Source organism: Priapulus caudatus, unplaced genomic scaffold (genome assembly GCF_000485595.1).
Source record: "Priapulus caudatus unplaced genomic scaffold, Priapulus_caudatus-5.0.1 Scaffold412, whole genome shotgun sequence".
In the NCBI taxonomy this organism is placed as follows: domain Eukaryota; kingdom Metazoa; phylum Priapulida; class Priapulimorpha; order Priapulimorphida; family Priapulidae; genus Priapulus; species Priapulus caudatus.
The window spans coordinates 126,825-143,262 of NW_014577473.1; positions in this window are offsets into that span (position 1 = coordinate 126,825).

Sequence of the window (16,438 nt, forward strand, 5' to 3'; positions counted from 1 at the left end):
AGGAAATACCAGAAATCAAGTAAGTCATGTTTAGAAACAAACTATGAAGGTTGAAAAGCATGAAAATCGAGACTTACTTCGTCCACGCCGTGATCTTGGACGTTGTGGTGGCAGGTGATTCACATGCTCTGATTGGACTGCGCATGCGGATTTTGCGATCTTAAAATTTGGTGCGGGTTTCCGATGAGAGCACGTCAATCACAAGGGCCCGGGATAACGTCTTGTCGGCAAAAAGGCAAGTTCGTTACACATGTTTATAAACATTGACGTCATATTCACACATGCGGCATATGCGCAGTTTAACGGTTGGTAGCAAGCAGATACGTGATATTGTTCGACACAAACGCACGCACGCGTGTACGTGCACTACATAAACAACGCTTTCTATCAGAACATGTGGTCATTCATCTGTAAATGTCAAGCAGCACGCTTCGCTTCTGCCAACCCCAACACATAACAAATACACGTGACTTGATCTATGACGTCACGTGAAACATCGCTATTAGACCTGCGCGATAGCGTTAGCATATGTTTGCTAGTGAATTAGACCCGCTAAAATTCGAGACTGTTCGCTGGCAGCAATTGATCCGTGCGCCGGCCTTTCGATTTGGCGCACGGATCAATAGCTGCCAGCGCGTGATACTTTCGTAGGACGTTCCAGCGGTCGCGTGCGCCTTGCCGCGGAACTGCGCGCAAGATCCGTGCTTAGCGGGCAGGATCAACACCTCTCAGGATACGCTTCTCTGGTATCCGGTCTCTCATCTGGGTGAACGATCTACCACAAAAGAAAGGGACCTATGATGAGATTAGTCTTCAAAATTATTATAGGGACAAAGGCGTAGTTGAAAATTCATTTACTTTTACAACGGTGGGAGAGGAAGAGGTACTACGAGTGCTAAAAAAACATGAATACAGGTAAGGCTATTGGGTTAGATAATGTTCCCGCAAAATTGATAAAAGATGGATCAAACGTTATTTGCTCAGCTCTTACACATGTAATCAACATGTCATTCATCCAGGGAAAAATCACTGATGACATGAAGGCAGCAAGGGTCATTCCGATACATAAAAAGAATAGCAAAACAGAACCCGGAAACTATATAGGCCTGTGTCAATTTTAAGTGTCATGTCCAAAGTTTTGGAGCGAATAGCCTAGCTATAACCAAGTAGAGAAATATTTAAAAGAAAATCTCTTACTGTACTAGTTCCAATCTGGCTTTAGATCAAATTTCTCAACTGACCGGCACAAGTTTAATCCATCTAACTGATATTATTCGTAAGGAGTCGGACAAAGGAAATCTAACTGGTATGGTTTTATTAGATCTTCAAAAAGCTTTTGATACCGTTGACCATAAAATTCTTCTAGCCAAGCTAAAATCTATCGGAATGGATATTAGGATTGTTAAATGGTTCGGTGCTTATCTCTCTGGTAGAAGCCAAATAACTGATGTATTAGGTACCTTCTCTAATAAGGACCCTATTGCAGGTGGAGTACCACAAGGCTCGATTTTGGGTCCTCTGTTATTTCTGATATATGTTAATGACATGGCAAAGGCAGTTAACGTCAAGCTTTTATTATACGCTAACGATTCGGCCTTACTAGTTTTAGGGACAGAGGTACAGGCTATACAGGAAGAATTAAGCAGAGAATTGCATTCCATTAATAAATGGCTCAATGATAATAATTGATCCTTGCATCTTGGAAAAACAGAAAGTGTTATTTTTAGAACTAAACAAACTCAGGGATAATCCGAAACTGGACATCAAATGTAATGGGGTGGCAATTGCACATAAAAATACAAAAATAGACTTGGAAGACTCCATGAGTGGTGAGGTAACGGAAATTAAGGTTGTAAAAAAGATTAACAATAGATTGAAAAATCTTTTTCTAAAAAAGCCAAGTATTTAAACACAGCATGTAAAAGATTACTAGTTTCTGCCCTAATTCAATGTCATTTTGACTATGCAAGCAGTATATGGTACAGCAGTCTCACAAAGCGCACAAGGGCTAAGCTGCAAGTGTGTCAAAATAAAGCCATTAGATGTGTTCTCAACCTAGGTTCTAGAGCACACGATAAGGTGCCTAGAAGAGTTCAAGCTGTAAATTGGATACGCTGTAGAGTTCAGGTACATGCAACTGAAGGTCAATAGGGTTTTTAAAATATTACATAATCTCGGCCAACAGTATATGACAGAAGGTATTATGTTAACGTCAGAAGTTCATAGTTTCAATACAAGGAGATTTAGATTAAGATTTAGATTTTGAAATTTATTTACGCTTTCAAGTATATTACATTGTTACGAATCACAACAAGTTTTTTTAATAAATACAGCGAGGGAGGGCGAATTGACTATACAGTCTTCAAGTCAGCCACTCCGCTAACTACAGTTAGTTACTTAAAGTTGATTCAAGACTTGAACCATGAATGGCAATACGATTGGATAATACAAAAATATATATTAGCGTTAATTGTTATGCAAAATAAATAAATTAAAAATAAACTATATATATACATGCAAATTACCCTTGAGTCCACATGAGCCTGAAGACCGCAATACAAAATATACATATGCAGCTCCCAAATATATATATATATATATAGACTATCCGAAAAGAAAAAGCGCTCACAGACGCATATAGCTGAACAATAATTGACAAGAAAAGAAAAAATTAAAGCACAACAATTGAAGATCACACAACACTCAGCACAGGCAACAAATCACACACAACGAAAAGCCAACACAAAGGCCGCATCACGAAACCAGAGACTCCGCAACCTGGAAAAAATCCCGCAAATACAATCCATCAACTACCATCACACGTTGAAGCCGCAAAAAAATAAATATAAATAAAAAACATATAGAACCAATTGGACAACAGCCATTGCACATCACTCAGTAGTAAGTACACTTGTAAACATGCAAGGTGAAGAGGAAGGTGAGATGTCTATTTTTAAACCGAGGGTGGGAAGCAGTGGGAAAAACTCTTTTACTTATACTGCAATTGAAGCTTGGAACTCTCTACCACAGCAAGTTAGGACAAATTCTGTTTATTCTAGTTTTAAGTATAGTGTTAAGTTCAGTGTATCATGGCTGATGGAAAAGGTAGAAACATTAGAGGCAGAGGAGTATGATTTTCTCTAAAAGAATTCGGTTGAAGTTAGGCATAAGAAAAGTTTGTATCGTCTTATGAGAATGTACCATTGTATGACCGATTAAAACTACAAATCTGTATATTTCAATAGTTAGTGCTGCTGGTGATAGTAGTGTAATTGTTAGATTCAAGGCATAGCAAAACCAGATGAGACGGGATACTAGAGAAGCGTTGCCGAAAGGAGGTGTTGATCCGAAGCGCTGAGCGCAGATCTTGCACGCAGTTCCGCGGCAAGGCGCACGCGACCGCGGGAACGTCCTACGACAGTATGCAGCGCTGGCAGCTATGGATCCGTACGCCGAATGCATAGCCGGCGCACGGATCCATAGCTGCACGCGAACAGTCGAGAATTTTAGGCGGGAATACAATGAAAGCTCAGCTGCATTCAGCTGTGTTCTTGGAAGTTCAATGGAAATATCATGAAAGTGTCAACACCTTCTACTTCTACACTGTGTGTTGTAGAAGTTTTATTATGAGTTGTATTTTATTATGCGTCAGCGCCTTCATGTAACGAGCGGCAACTGCAGCGGATACATAAGCTGGGTTTTATAAATAATACATCGCGAAATAATATGCCTTTATTCATGTAAATAGAAATGTGACCTATATACAAAACAATGAGCAGGTAATAGTCACAAATATTGTCAATACACATACAAAATATTGTCATCACATTGGTCTTCTTCAAGATAGAGACGCGGAAGTTGAAGCGGCACTGACGATTGCAGGCTAGACTGGTACCGACTTTCACTCAGCCAACTATCTTTGCTACACTGAAGTGAGTTACACTAGCGTGTGGGAACTGTCCACCGGGCAGCAGTCTCAGCTGAGTAAGCCGAGCGTTTGTGTAGAAAGAACGACTTGAAAATGCTATGTACATGGACTTCGTTGCACCCAGCTATGGGCGCCATAAGTTTCCAAAATAATGTCGGGCATAAACAGCAAAAAATGGTAAATTCGTTTTCTACAGGAAAAACGACACGCGCGAGCAGCAAACCAACAATTACCCACCATTTGTATGAAAATCTCTAGCTACATGCGTAGTGAAAAGGGTGTGGAATCGCGACAACTGGACTGGTGACCTAAATCACTGTGTATTGTGCATGCACAAGGGCGTGCGCGCATGTGTTGCAGCGGGTGTATTGGACGGTGTTGAAGTGAAGTTATTAGGTCAAATCAAACATTAAGAATATTACTGGTACTGGTACTGGTAGGGCTAGTAGTAGTAGTGACAAGTTGTATTTATTAACCATCGTTTTATTATTGAAACGGTGCAAGTGCCTGTGACCACGCAGTAGTCATAATGAACGCTTACAAAGACATGACAATATATCGTATTATATGTTACAACTGTATATGGTTGACATTGCACGCTCGTTCAATTGTGACACAGTGTGTTACAAAGTCAGAGTTACCACATACAACTTCATATGCTAAGTCACTTTCTATGACAATAGTATAACATGCTTAATGACGAGCAGATGTGTCGCACATTCTATATGACAGAACTCCTGGTACAGGCGTGTGGCAGAGCGAAGGGCTATAGTTTTAGAGGTATTAAGTGACGTAATACTGGCATATCGAACTATTGACAAAGTTGTGAACACGGTCGTTCGTAGAATCCTACCATTGCCGATGTTGTAGACTCCAGTGTAGACAGGATTTATAATAGTCGAGTGGCATGATGAACATATCGTAAGAATTGATTGCGACGATGGGCAATTACAGTTAAATTAGGAAATTCCCTAAAATATAGTGATCTATAGTTCATGCAAACAATTGAAACTAACTGTTAACAAATACAACATGACTTATAACATATAATGGCAGAATTAAGATATGGTAAGAATGTATGTTAGTACATGCCTCATAAACTGTCTTTTTTCCATGTGTTCTGCTAACAGCTAGTTGAAGAAATGCGACATGAGTTGATGAGTGATTTAATGAAGACACGGAAAGAATGCATACGGAAGAATAGGCGTACTTACCGAATACTTCATAATTTACTAAGGGCATACTTGAGCAGGGGCAAAATCCACTATATAGAAAATAATACACTATATATATAACACTATACTTGCGTCGCTCGCCACCACGCACGAACCAACAGCTAGTCACGCCTGCAGTTGTAGACGCGCCGCAGAATGAATGCACCCACCGGGTCACAGCCTATCGCGCCCAGGTCGTATAAGAACCCACTACGCACCTAACCAAGCTAGCCAGATCACGTGCGTGTGCTGAGAGGTAGCGTTTTTGCCCCCTCCATCCATTAACATTTATTTACAAGTAAACTCCAATTAGCGTCTCTTCGGCGCCAAAGTGACGGGCGCGCGAAATGAATTACACCGGCGGCTTATACCCGCATATAGCCCGCCGACCGGTGTGCAAGCAAATTCGTAGGCAAATGATAGGGATATAGACTCGTGCATAGACTCGTGCCGCCATCTATTGGACGCAATATCTAGTAGACAGATGTACACTGATTTAGAGTGATGGGGGGGGGGAAACTAAACGTCTGTTTTTTACAGGAAACAAAGCGCGCCGATCGAATAGCCAAAAATTTTGTGGCGATCATTTCGAGCAGCTGTCTGCTACCTGGGTAGTCAAAGCCGCCTGCAATGGCCACAACTGCTGAAGGGACCGATAATACGGCTTGAGCCCTTACTCGAAGAGCACATGTAAAGCTATTTGAGTAGGGGCAGCAATCCTGTGTTAGTTTTTGCCGCGAGGCTGTAGATATCCGGGCTGCAGATCGTCCAGATGAGACGGGATACTAGAGAAGCGTTGCCGAAAGGTGTTGATCCGAAGCGCTGAGCGCAGATCTTGCGCGCAGTTCCGCGGCAAGGCGCACGCGACCGCGGGAACGTCCTACCAGTATGCAGCGCTGGCAGCTATGGATCCGTGCGCTGAATGCATAGGCCAGCGCACGGATCCATAGCTGCCAGCGAACAGTCGAGAATTTTAGCGGGAATACAATGAAAGAGCTCAGCTGCATTCAGCTGCTGTTCTTTGGAAGTTCAATGAAAATATCAATGAAAGTGTCAACACCTTCTACTTCTACACTGTGTTGTAGAAGTTTTATTATGAATTGTATTTTATTATGCGTCAGCGCCTTCATGTAACGAGCGGCAGCTGCAGCGGATACATAAGCTGGGTTTTATAAATAATACATGCGGAAATAATATGCCTTTATTCATGTAAATAGAAATGTTGACCTATATACAAACAATGAGCAGGTAATAATCACAAATATTGTCAATACACATGCAAATATTGTCATCACATTGGTCTCTTCAAGATAGATACGGGAAGTTGAAGCGGCAGTGACGATTGCAGGGCTAGACTGGTACCGACCTTCACTCAGCCAACTATCTTTGGCTACACTGAAGTGAGTTACGTTAGCGTGTGGAACTGTCCACCGGGCAGCAGTCTAGCTGAGTAGGCCGAGCGTTGTGTAGAAGAACGACTTGAAAATGCCATGTACATGGACTCGTTCCACCATCTATGGGACGCCATAAGTTGCAAAATAATGTCAGGGCATGAAACAGCAAAAATGGTAAATTTGTTTTCTACAGAAAAACGACGCGCGCCGAGCAGCAAACCAATAATTACCACCATTTGTATGAAATCTCTAGCTACGTGCGTAGTGAAAAGAGTTGTGGAATCGCCACAACTGCTCAATTGAGCGATTATAGGGCTTTGTCGTATACCCAAAGGGAACTGAGGAGGTGTTTGAAACAGTGCAGGGAATATGATTCAGTGTGCCGCTACGCGCCCTTGTTCGCGCTTCGCGCCGGATCCGGGCTGCCAATGTCCAGATTATATATTATACACATGAGTGAGAACGCTACGAAATTTGAACGGCGCCTCTCTCTCCCCCTCCCTCTATCTGTTCATCTGTCAGCTGTCTCTATCTGTTCCTCAGTCTGTTCCTCTGTTCCTAAGTTTGGCAGCGAATAGCGTATAACGAAGTAGAGGAATATTTAATCGGAAATTGCTTACTGTTCCACGAACAAATTCTGTTTATTGTAGTTTGAAGTATAGTTTAAAAAAATGTGTGGTGGAAAATGTAGAAACATTAGAGGCAGAGGAGTACCATTTAGCCTGAAATAATGCCGTTGAAATTAGGAATAAGAAAAGTCTATGGTCTTATGGAAATGTAGCATTGTACGTATGACCGATTAAATCTAGAAATCTGTAGATTTCAATACTTAGTCGTCATAGTAGTGTTAGAAGTTCGATTGAAGCATAGCAAAACAACACCCCAATGTAAATGAGTGTCATAGTGAGACCATGGTAGTCACAATGAACGCTTATAAAGACATGGCAATATATTGTATTATATGTTACAACTGTATATGGTTGACATTGCACGCTCGTTGAATTGTGACACAGTGTGTTACAAAGTCAGAGTTACCACATACAACTTCATATGCTAAGTGACTTTGTATGACAATAGTATAACATGCTTAATTACGAGCAGATGTGTCGCACATTCTATATGACAGAACTCCTGGTACAGGCGTGTGGCAGAGCGAAGGGGTATAGTTTTAGAGGTATTAAGTGACGTAATACTGGCATATCGAACTATTGTCTAGTATTGACAATGTTGTGAACACGGTCGTTCGTAGAATCCTAGCATTGCCGATGTAGTAGACTCCAGTGTAGACAGGATTTATAATGGTCGAGTGGCATGATGAACATATCATAAGAATTGATTGCGACGATGGGCAATTACAGTTAAATTAGGAAATTCCCATAAATATAGTGATCTATAGTTCATGCAAACAATTGAAACTAACTGTTAACAAATACAACATGACAGTTATAACATATAATGGCAGAATTAAGACATGGTAAGAATGTATTGTTAGTACGATGCCTCATAAACTGTCTTCTTTCCATGTGTTCTGCTAACAGCTATAGTTGAAAAAATGCATGAGTTGATGAGTGATTTAATGAAGACACGGAAAGAATGCGTACGGAAGAATAGGCGTACTTACTGAATACTTCATAATTTACTAAGGGCATACTTGAGCAGGGGCAAAATCCACTATATAGAAAATAATACACTATATAACACTATACTTGCGTCGCTCGCCACCAGAAACGCATGCTAGTTGTGCGCGCACGAACAAACAGTGACGCCTGTAGTTGTGCGCGCACGAACAAACAGTGACGCATTTAGTTGTGGACGCGCCGCAGAATGAATGCACCCCCCGGGTCACGTACAGCCTATCGCGCACAGGTCGTGAGAATTCCCACTACGCACCTAACCAAGCTAGCCAGATCACGTGCGTGTGCTTGAGAGGTAGCGTTTTTGCCCCCTCCATTCGTTAACATTTGTTTACAAGTAAACTGCAATTAGCGTCTCGTCGGCGCCACACTGCCGGGCGCGCGAAATGAATTACACCGGCGGCTTATACCCGCATATAGCCCGCCGACCGGTGTGCAAGCAAAGTCGTAGGCAAATGATATGGATATAGACTCGTGCATAGACTCGTGCCGCCATCTATTGGACGCAATATCTAGTAGACAGATGTACACTGATTTAGAGTAATGGGGGGGGGGGTGGAAACTAAACGTCTGTTTTTTACAGGAAACAAAGCGGCGCGAATAGCCAAAAATTTTGTGCGATCATTTCGAGCAGCTGTCTGCCTACCTGGGTAGTCAAAGCCGCCTTGCAATGGCCACAACTGCTGAAGGGACCGATAATACGGCTTGAGCCCTTACTCGAAGAGCACATGTAAAGCTATTTGAGTAGGGGCAGCGATCCTGTGTTAGTTTTTGCCGCGAGGCGGCGTTGGCGCGCTTCGCGTGGATATCCGGGCTGCAGATCGTCAAGAACCACAATGTAAATAAGTGTGCTAGTCATGCTTTTTGTGTATATATCCTTGGTAATTATCCAATTTTATGAATTCTATAATGAGTTTTATTATAAAAGTATGCTATGTATTGTATATGATGGATAATTGCCTAAATAAATAATAAAAAATAAATATAAAAAAAACCATAAAAATACGTACTGTTCCCCCACAACACTGATTACACCGCAAGAGGCATATCATTATTAAACCATAGAAATAATATAGATAACCATATTTATATTTATATATATTAATTATATATTATATTATTATGTTATTATCAGGAGTAGATAATAGCAGATCTTCTATCATCTACTCCTGTTATTATATATATTATATATTACATTATATTATTATATTATTTAATTATATATTATATATATATATATATTAATCATGGTTATCTATAATACGCGGAGCTGGTTTTGCTTCCTAAAATAGCGGACGTGGCGGACTGTTGCGGTGGGGGGAAATCACTGATCTCTACTATACAAATTTAAGGCGCGTTCACACAGACGTTTTTGGCCCGATCCTAATTAGGCCCGCCCCAGATTTGGCTCGAGCCGAGCGTTCACACGGACGGTTTTTCGGGCCGTGCCAATTTAGTAGGTCTCAGGGGAGAGATAGTGAATATAAAAATAAGTTGTGGATATAGAAATCAGTTAACCCTAACCCTAACCCTAACCCTAATCCTGACCCTAACCCTAACCCTAACCCTAACCCTAACCCTAACCCTATCCCTAATTCTAAAATAAAACAAAATTATCCAAAAATAATAAACAATAAAATAAATAAAAGACAAAATTAGCCAATCAGAGCCGTTTTTGTTAGCATTTAACGCGCCCTCTAGCGGATCACTATCTCTCCCCTGTGCAAAATTTGTGCCAATTTGGCACGAGCCAATTTGGTCCCATCGAAAACGTCGGACCAGGCCCGAGCCAAATTTTAGCACCAGCTTTCGGCAAGCGGTAGAGCGATAGAATCGGTTGAGCGGTAGATGCCGCGAGTGTTGAACGTGTACTTCGACGAAATAAAGTCCAAAACAGTATAAAAATTCGAAAAATTTGATCAGGATGCACGTTTTCAAGATTGATAATTGAACTCGGAACGGAAGTAAACACTCTGAATCGTACACAACGCCATCTCGCGACATACTGCCAAAGTATCTGTCGGTCGGGTGCTCATCGTCGCCAAAACTCGTCGTCCTCCTCTTCGTCGTCCTCCTCTTCGTCGTTGTAACCGTATTCGTCGTCCTCCATCTCTTCCTGGTCGATGGCCCGCCATGCCCCCGGCTGAGTCTGCTGGGCCAGTGCCACCCCTGAAAGTGGTGCCTCCGCAATCGGCACCACTTTGATGGCGAGTGCATTATCGGTCAGGTGGACGACTGTAAATCCCAGGTTCAGTCTTCGGAACCGGAGAATGTCGTTCAGGAACGCCCGCCAGGTGGTATACGCCACCTGACCATCCGTGCCCCCAAAGATGAGGCGCGGCGTTGCCGGTGGCACCCCGTAGCGGCGAGCTGCTGGTGCCATGACTCTGTCCGCGTCCGGTACCATTTTGGCGAGCGGCCGCACGGCACTGATCGGCGCATCGGCGAGGCGCCGACGGCAGGGACACTCTGCACAACGTGTGCAAAGTGGCCCGTAGCGCATGCCGCCTCCTATGGTGACACTGGATACGAGCATGGCCCCTGCGTGGTGGGCCATGGCTGGCGGGCAGTAGCGCTTGCGGGGCGCCTCGTCGTCCGTGGCCTCGTCGTTGGCGTCCTCGGTGTGGGCTCGGCGTGGGGTCGGCGTAGTCGGCGTGGTGTCGGTGTAGTGTCGGCGCATCGTGTGGCTCGACCGCGCCTTCATCTCGCGCAGCGCGTCCTCCATCTCGTCGGTCCATTCGTCCCCATCGTTGTAGGGGAGGTGACGCGTTGCCTCCACGATGTCCATGTCCATGTCCATGTCGACTGTTACTCAAAAAGGTCTAGATTATTCTACTGTGATGCATACATGGTAATGCATCCTGTAGTACTGGTTAAATGGCACATTCACAACATTGTGCTTACACATATAAACAACGACAACCAACACGTAATATGACGATTAAGACAGGTGCGTGAGCACCTGTCGACTGGTACTAAAATGGTGAACATAGTGCTACCTATCTATACATATGTGACACAGACTGTGTCCTTGTGCAACATTAATATTAACCTCCGAGACAGTTACCGCGCGAACATATAGTGATTATAACTTGTGAACATATAGTGATTTTACCTCGTGCGTGATACAATATGTGCTTGTTAGATACATGGTGAAATACGTCGCCTGTGCATCGTTATACTGATAAACTATGGCGCCTCCTTAGTATAGTCTTAATTCTTATCATAACGCGTTGAACGAGGGAGAGTTTTCATCTCTACTTCCTCGCCATCCTGCACATTCTCTAATGGATGTGCTCTTACCCTGTGGATTATTTCCTGCTCCACTTCTTCAGGGTGCACCGTCGGATATAAGCGCTGCGGGACGAAGGGCGCTGTTGCATGAACCTGTTGCAACAGGGGTTGCACAGTGGGTTGTATAATGGTAGGAGCCGGTGTGGTGCCGGGGAACGACTGGCATAGGCGTGGTCGGAGGTGTGGTGGCGCACAGCAGCAGTACAACACGACAATCGCTATAACCGCGATGGCAACATAGATCAATATCTGATGCCACTGAATGTGTGCACTATGGAAATTGTTCTGAGCTGCTTCATTAGTATCAAGCACACTTCGGCTATTAGCTATGGCATCTTTAAGATGCTCATATGCGATATCTAAGTCATGGGTTTCATAGAGCTTAGGGGGGGCACTATAGACTGTGGAATCAGATCTGTGGCATTACCCCTTTTTACCGCCAACTCCGCCAGATCTGCCCATATTGTCGGTGTCTGTAGCTCCTTCGGTGATATATTAACCAGCGATCTTGTGAGATTTACAGACGAATCATGAAAGTAAAAGGTTGGCAAGGTAAGGTCAGCCGAATGCGCACTGCAACCCGATTGCAACGATACAAGTTGACGTGACTTTATTTCTATGTCCGTAATGGTAGGGGCCTGGTCATTTGTAGTCTGACATGAAACAGTTAGCCGAAATGCCTTTGCTGGTGACAAAAGCCAGTGACCATTACCAATATAGGTCACCAAATGCTTAGGATTAGCACACATCTTAATTCTTCTCTGGCAATAGCTTTGTATGTGCTCGGCTTGACTTAAAAATAACACCACCAAACAATCCTTAGACCCTCTAACATAATCAATTTCGGATTCCGCCTGGCAGATGTTACGCACTAAGTTTGCCTCCGGATAAAAATAACGCGTTTTATCTTGCGCAAAGGCAACGTACTCCTTATCTAACACATAATAGACGTGTGCCTGGGTATCATTAATATATTGGGGTGCTGGCAATATTTGGAAAATGTTGAAAATCTGGCCGACATGCTTAAGTGGTAGAAACGTAAGTACATGGAAGGAATTCTGCACTGGTATGACTATGGTCTGCAATAAGCTATAGTAATACAAAATGGTTTTGTCTAATGCCGTCGGCATGGCAAGGTAGTTTGGGATAACCTGCTTAATACTCTGTAATATGCTCTGCAAATGGGTCGGTGGTACTAATGAAATGGGTAACCCTCCCGTCAGACAGCTAGTTAACGAATGCTCCAAGTCCGCGACAATACTCGTAACGTCCTGTAAGGTCAACATCATCATATCAATCGTGGTCTGTAGTCTAATTATGGCTGCTGTCCTAGTGTTAAGGGTAATAGTCAAAGTTAACAGCTGATCGTTTATACTATTAACAAACTGTCGCATTGTCTCCACTCCATCGATTAATTCATTCAAAGTGTCATGATTCAATTTAACCTGTGTCTTTGTCAGGTTGAAAACTGTCAACGAATGTCCTATGGCATGTTGGAATGCCCCCTGGGTAATTTTGAATCCCGCTAATCTCGCTTGTAAATCGTTCAAATCATCCTCCGTTGCTACCCCATACAAGGCCTTTTGAAAACGGCCGATAAACAGTAATAATGATCGCTTAAAGCGATGCCGAGTCGTAGCAAACATAGACGTTAATCCTACAATGCGCTGTGATAGCCTTTGATAGCGCTGCCTAAAATCAGCCGCATGTTTCTTTATAAATACTTCAATAATCTCACGAAACTGCTCGTTGTTTGCGTTGATTTGTTGTTGCTGTTGCATTCGCACTGTGTTGTTTAGCCATAGCGGTGTTGGTGTTGTTGTAACATTTGGGTGTAACCATTTGCTAAACACCTTTCTCAATGAGGGACCATTTTGTCTCGACATGCGATCTCTGTCACTGGTAATAGGCGCTCGCGCCGCAGCTGGCAGTGACCGTTTGGTGCGTTGGTTAAATAAATACTCTATCTGCTCATCAATCCCCCTTATATAATTCTTCACAGGCAATAAATCCAACGTAAACACGATGGTCCAACTACTTTGCGTTATTGCGAGCGTCCCTTTAGGTACAAACACTTCTCCTCTTATTAACGTCACTGCGAGTACCAGAGTCGCAACACACAGTCGATATCTGTAATGACAAAATGAAAGATTATTTAGTTGGCGTGAGTTTACTTAGCCCAGTGAAACCCCTTCCCCTGGCTCGGCATGCATCTGCAAAGTAACAGGTTCTTAGAAGTCTGTGGTATTTCACTAATGCCATGTATTGTAATGACGGTCTGCCACAGTCCCCATCGAAGGACTGCTTGTGTCGCTAGCGGCCCCTCGCAGTGCTAGCTGAAAAGAATGTAGCCACTGAATTGTGTACCTCTCCACTCCCCCTATGACTGTAACGATCCAGTGTGCCATCGTCATCGATCTCCTTATGTGTCGCATGGTTGTCAATAATGCCTCAGGCCATGGTCCTGTTGGCATCATTGTGTGTCGCCTGTCACTCGACTTTCGTCCTACTCGTACAGTCCTTGATCAGAGGTGTCCGAGTGGGAGGCCGACGTAGATGATTACTGCAACTGCGCTGGCACCAACCTCGCTAATGGTAAAAGATCGCTATCGCTATAGCTACTCTTAGATGAAGCCCTCTGTCTTAGTGGCATGGCTTCATCCCCTGAATCCGAATCGTCACTGGATATGGAAGCTTCGCTCCCCGTAGGATAGGCTAGCTTTGCCTGCCGAAGTGGTTGTTTCCTGGTAGCCCCTGTCGTTGTATGCTCCCTAGGTGTGGCTTCCTTGCTGGCTTCAGTAGCGGCTTCCGTTATGGCTTCAGGTATAACTTCAGCTCTGGCTTCCTTTATGGGTCTGGTCGTGACCTCTCCTTGCAGTTGGTCCCAGCGTAACCACGGATAGGCGGCTCGCATGTTATCCACATGGGAGGTGACCTGGCGATGCGTCGTTTCGTGTTGCAACAGAAATTTCTTAGGTGTTATTATTTTTACGACCGTATAATACGCTTTCCACGGGCTATTTAGCTTATGGCTGGTCTCTGGTATCAGTACCGGGTCAACCGTACCGTTAGCAACTAACAGATTGCTTAAGAAATTCACATTTAGACGGATTTAATGTTAGACGCTCTTCACGCAGGCGATCAAACACTACCTGTATATCTATAAGATGCTGCTCAAACGTCGGGGAGTGGACCACGATATCGTCGATGTACGGGACAGCGCATCTCTCCGTAAGCCCCTTTAACACGTTATTTAACAGTTGCTGAAAGACACTAGGCGAATTTTTCAAGCCGAAAGGAACGAAATGATTAATGTACGTAGCCTTGTGCGTGATTATAGCCGTCTTGTGTTGGTCGTCAGGGTGCACAGGTATCTGAAAATAACCACTTTTCAAATCTAACGTGGTAAAATATTTGGCGTTGGCTAATGAAGCCAGAATATCTTCAATTCTTGGTAACGGATACACGACAGACTCGGAAACTGCGTTAAGAGCCCGGTAATCTGCTACCATTCTACCTGCCAAACTTCCTTTCTTAGGTACAATAAACACTGGCGTCGTCCAATCACTAGTGGCTTCCGAAATAATCACTGCCTCTAATAACGCATCGATATGCTTGTCCAACACCTCCCGATGTAGGTAGGGTGTTCTGTACGGTGCACGTGATATAGGTGCATGGTTGTGCGTGTTAATCCGCATCGTTACCAAATGCGTCTTTCAAATGCTGCAACTGAATAGAAGACAAAATCAATGCTTGTGCTGCAGCTACGCCGTCACTGGCACTGCATGCAGGCCCGTTTGCCTTGCCTGCTGCTGGCAGCTGGCCGTTGGGCGTGGCGTGGCCACCCGCCTCTTTGTCCTGGCCCATAGCTACTAGGCGCACAAAACCTGTTTGCAACTGTTCAAGATGGCCGCCGCTGTTGTCATGCACGCCGACTGGTGCCCTGCGTATAGATACACGCTGGCCGGAGGCACAGCTCTGCTTGCCTTTGTGTGCGGCAGCAGCTGCACGGCTGACAAAACCGGTTTGCGTTTGGCCAAGATGGCCGCCGCCTCGCCGGTCCACTGCATCACCGCGAGCTCGCTGAAGCGTTGCTGCGCTGTGTCTCGCTACACTAGCTAAGCCGCTAGCCTGTACGGTCCCCCCGAGTGTGTCAATAAGTCCTGCCTTGTTAGTTACTACGCTAGAATCCTTAATTACTGACCCTGCAATAGAACAAGTTTCACAATTATTTTCCTTTGCCTTGTTGTTACACATAGGCGCGCGGCCCACCTTGACATTCCTATTGTTCGCCGTACGCTGCCCTGCGCGCTGACCACCAAGTGGTCCTGGCCAACCGGTTTTGGACAAGCAGCCTACCGCCTGCCGCTGCTGCTGCTCGTCGCCTGCTATGCATTGTTCACGATCGCTGTGCAGCAGCTGTGTATCTAAACTGGTTTTGTTGCATGCGTGAGTAAGTCTGCCTGAACAAGTATTTTTGTAATTAAATTGTTCGCTGTGAATGCCGCGGTTTGTGACGCTAAATGGCGGTGTGCTGCGTATAATGGGGTTAGCCGCTAGAAACAGTTGCCGCTGGGGGGCAGCACATATGCAGAGGTGAAGATTATCCGCGTACCCATATTCACACCCGGGATAGAGTGGGGGAAGTGGGTGTTTATTCTTTTGTGTGTGGTGAGGAGTTATGTAATATGTTTATTGAGATTCATGGTGATATTAGTGGTGCATATGTGAAGTGGGTGTTGATTCTTTTGTGTGTGCTCAGGAGTTATGTAATATCCTATTATAATTATACTGCTCTGTAGCGATAAATGCTGTCAATAATAACACTAACAGTTGTTTTTATAATCTAGACTGCATGGAATACGCAAGAAAACTACTGCAAACCTCAAAGTCAAAATGAGCTAATAACTAATGTTTATAAGCTATTTTCGATAGTACACTTACTTAAAAGTGTGCTATATATATAAATAGAAG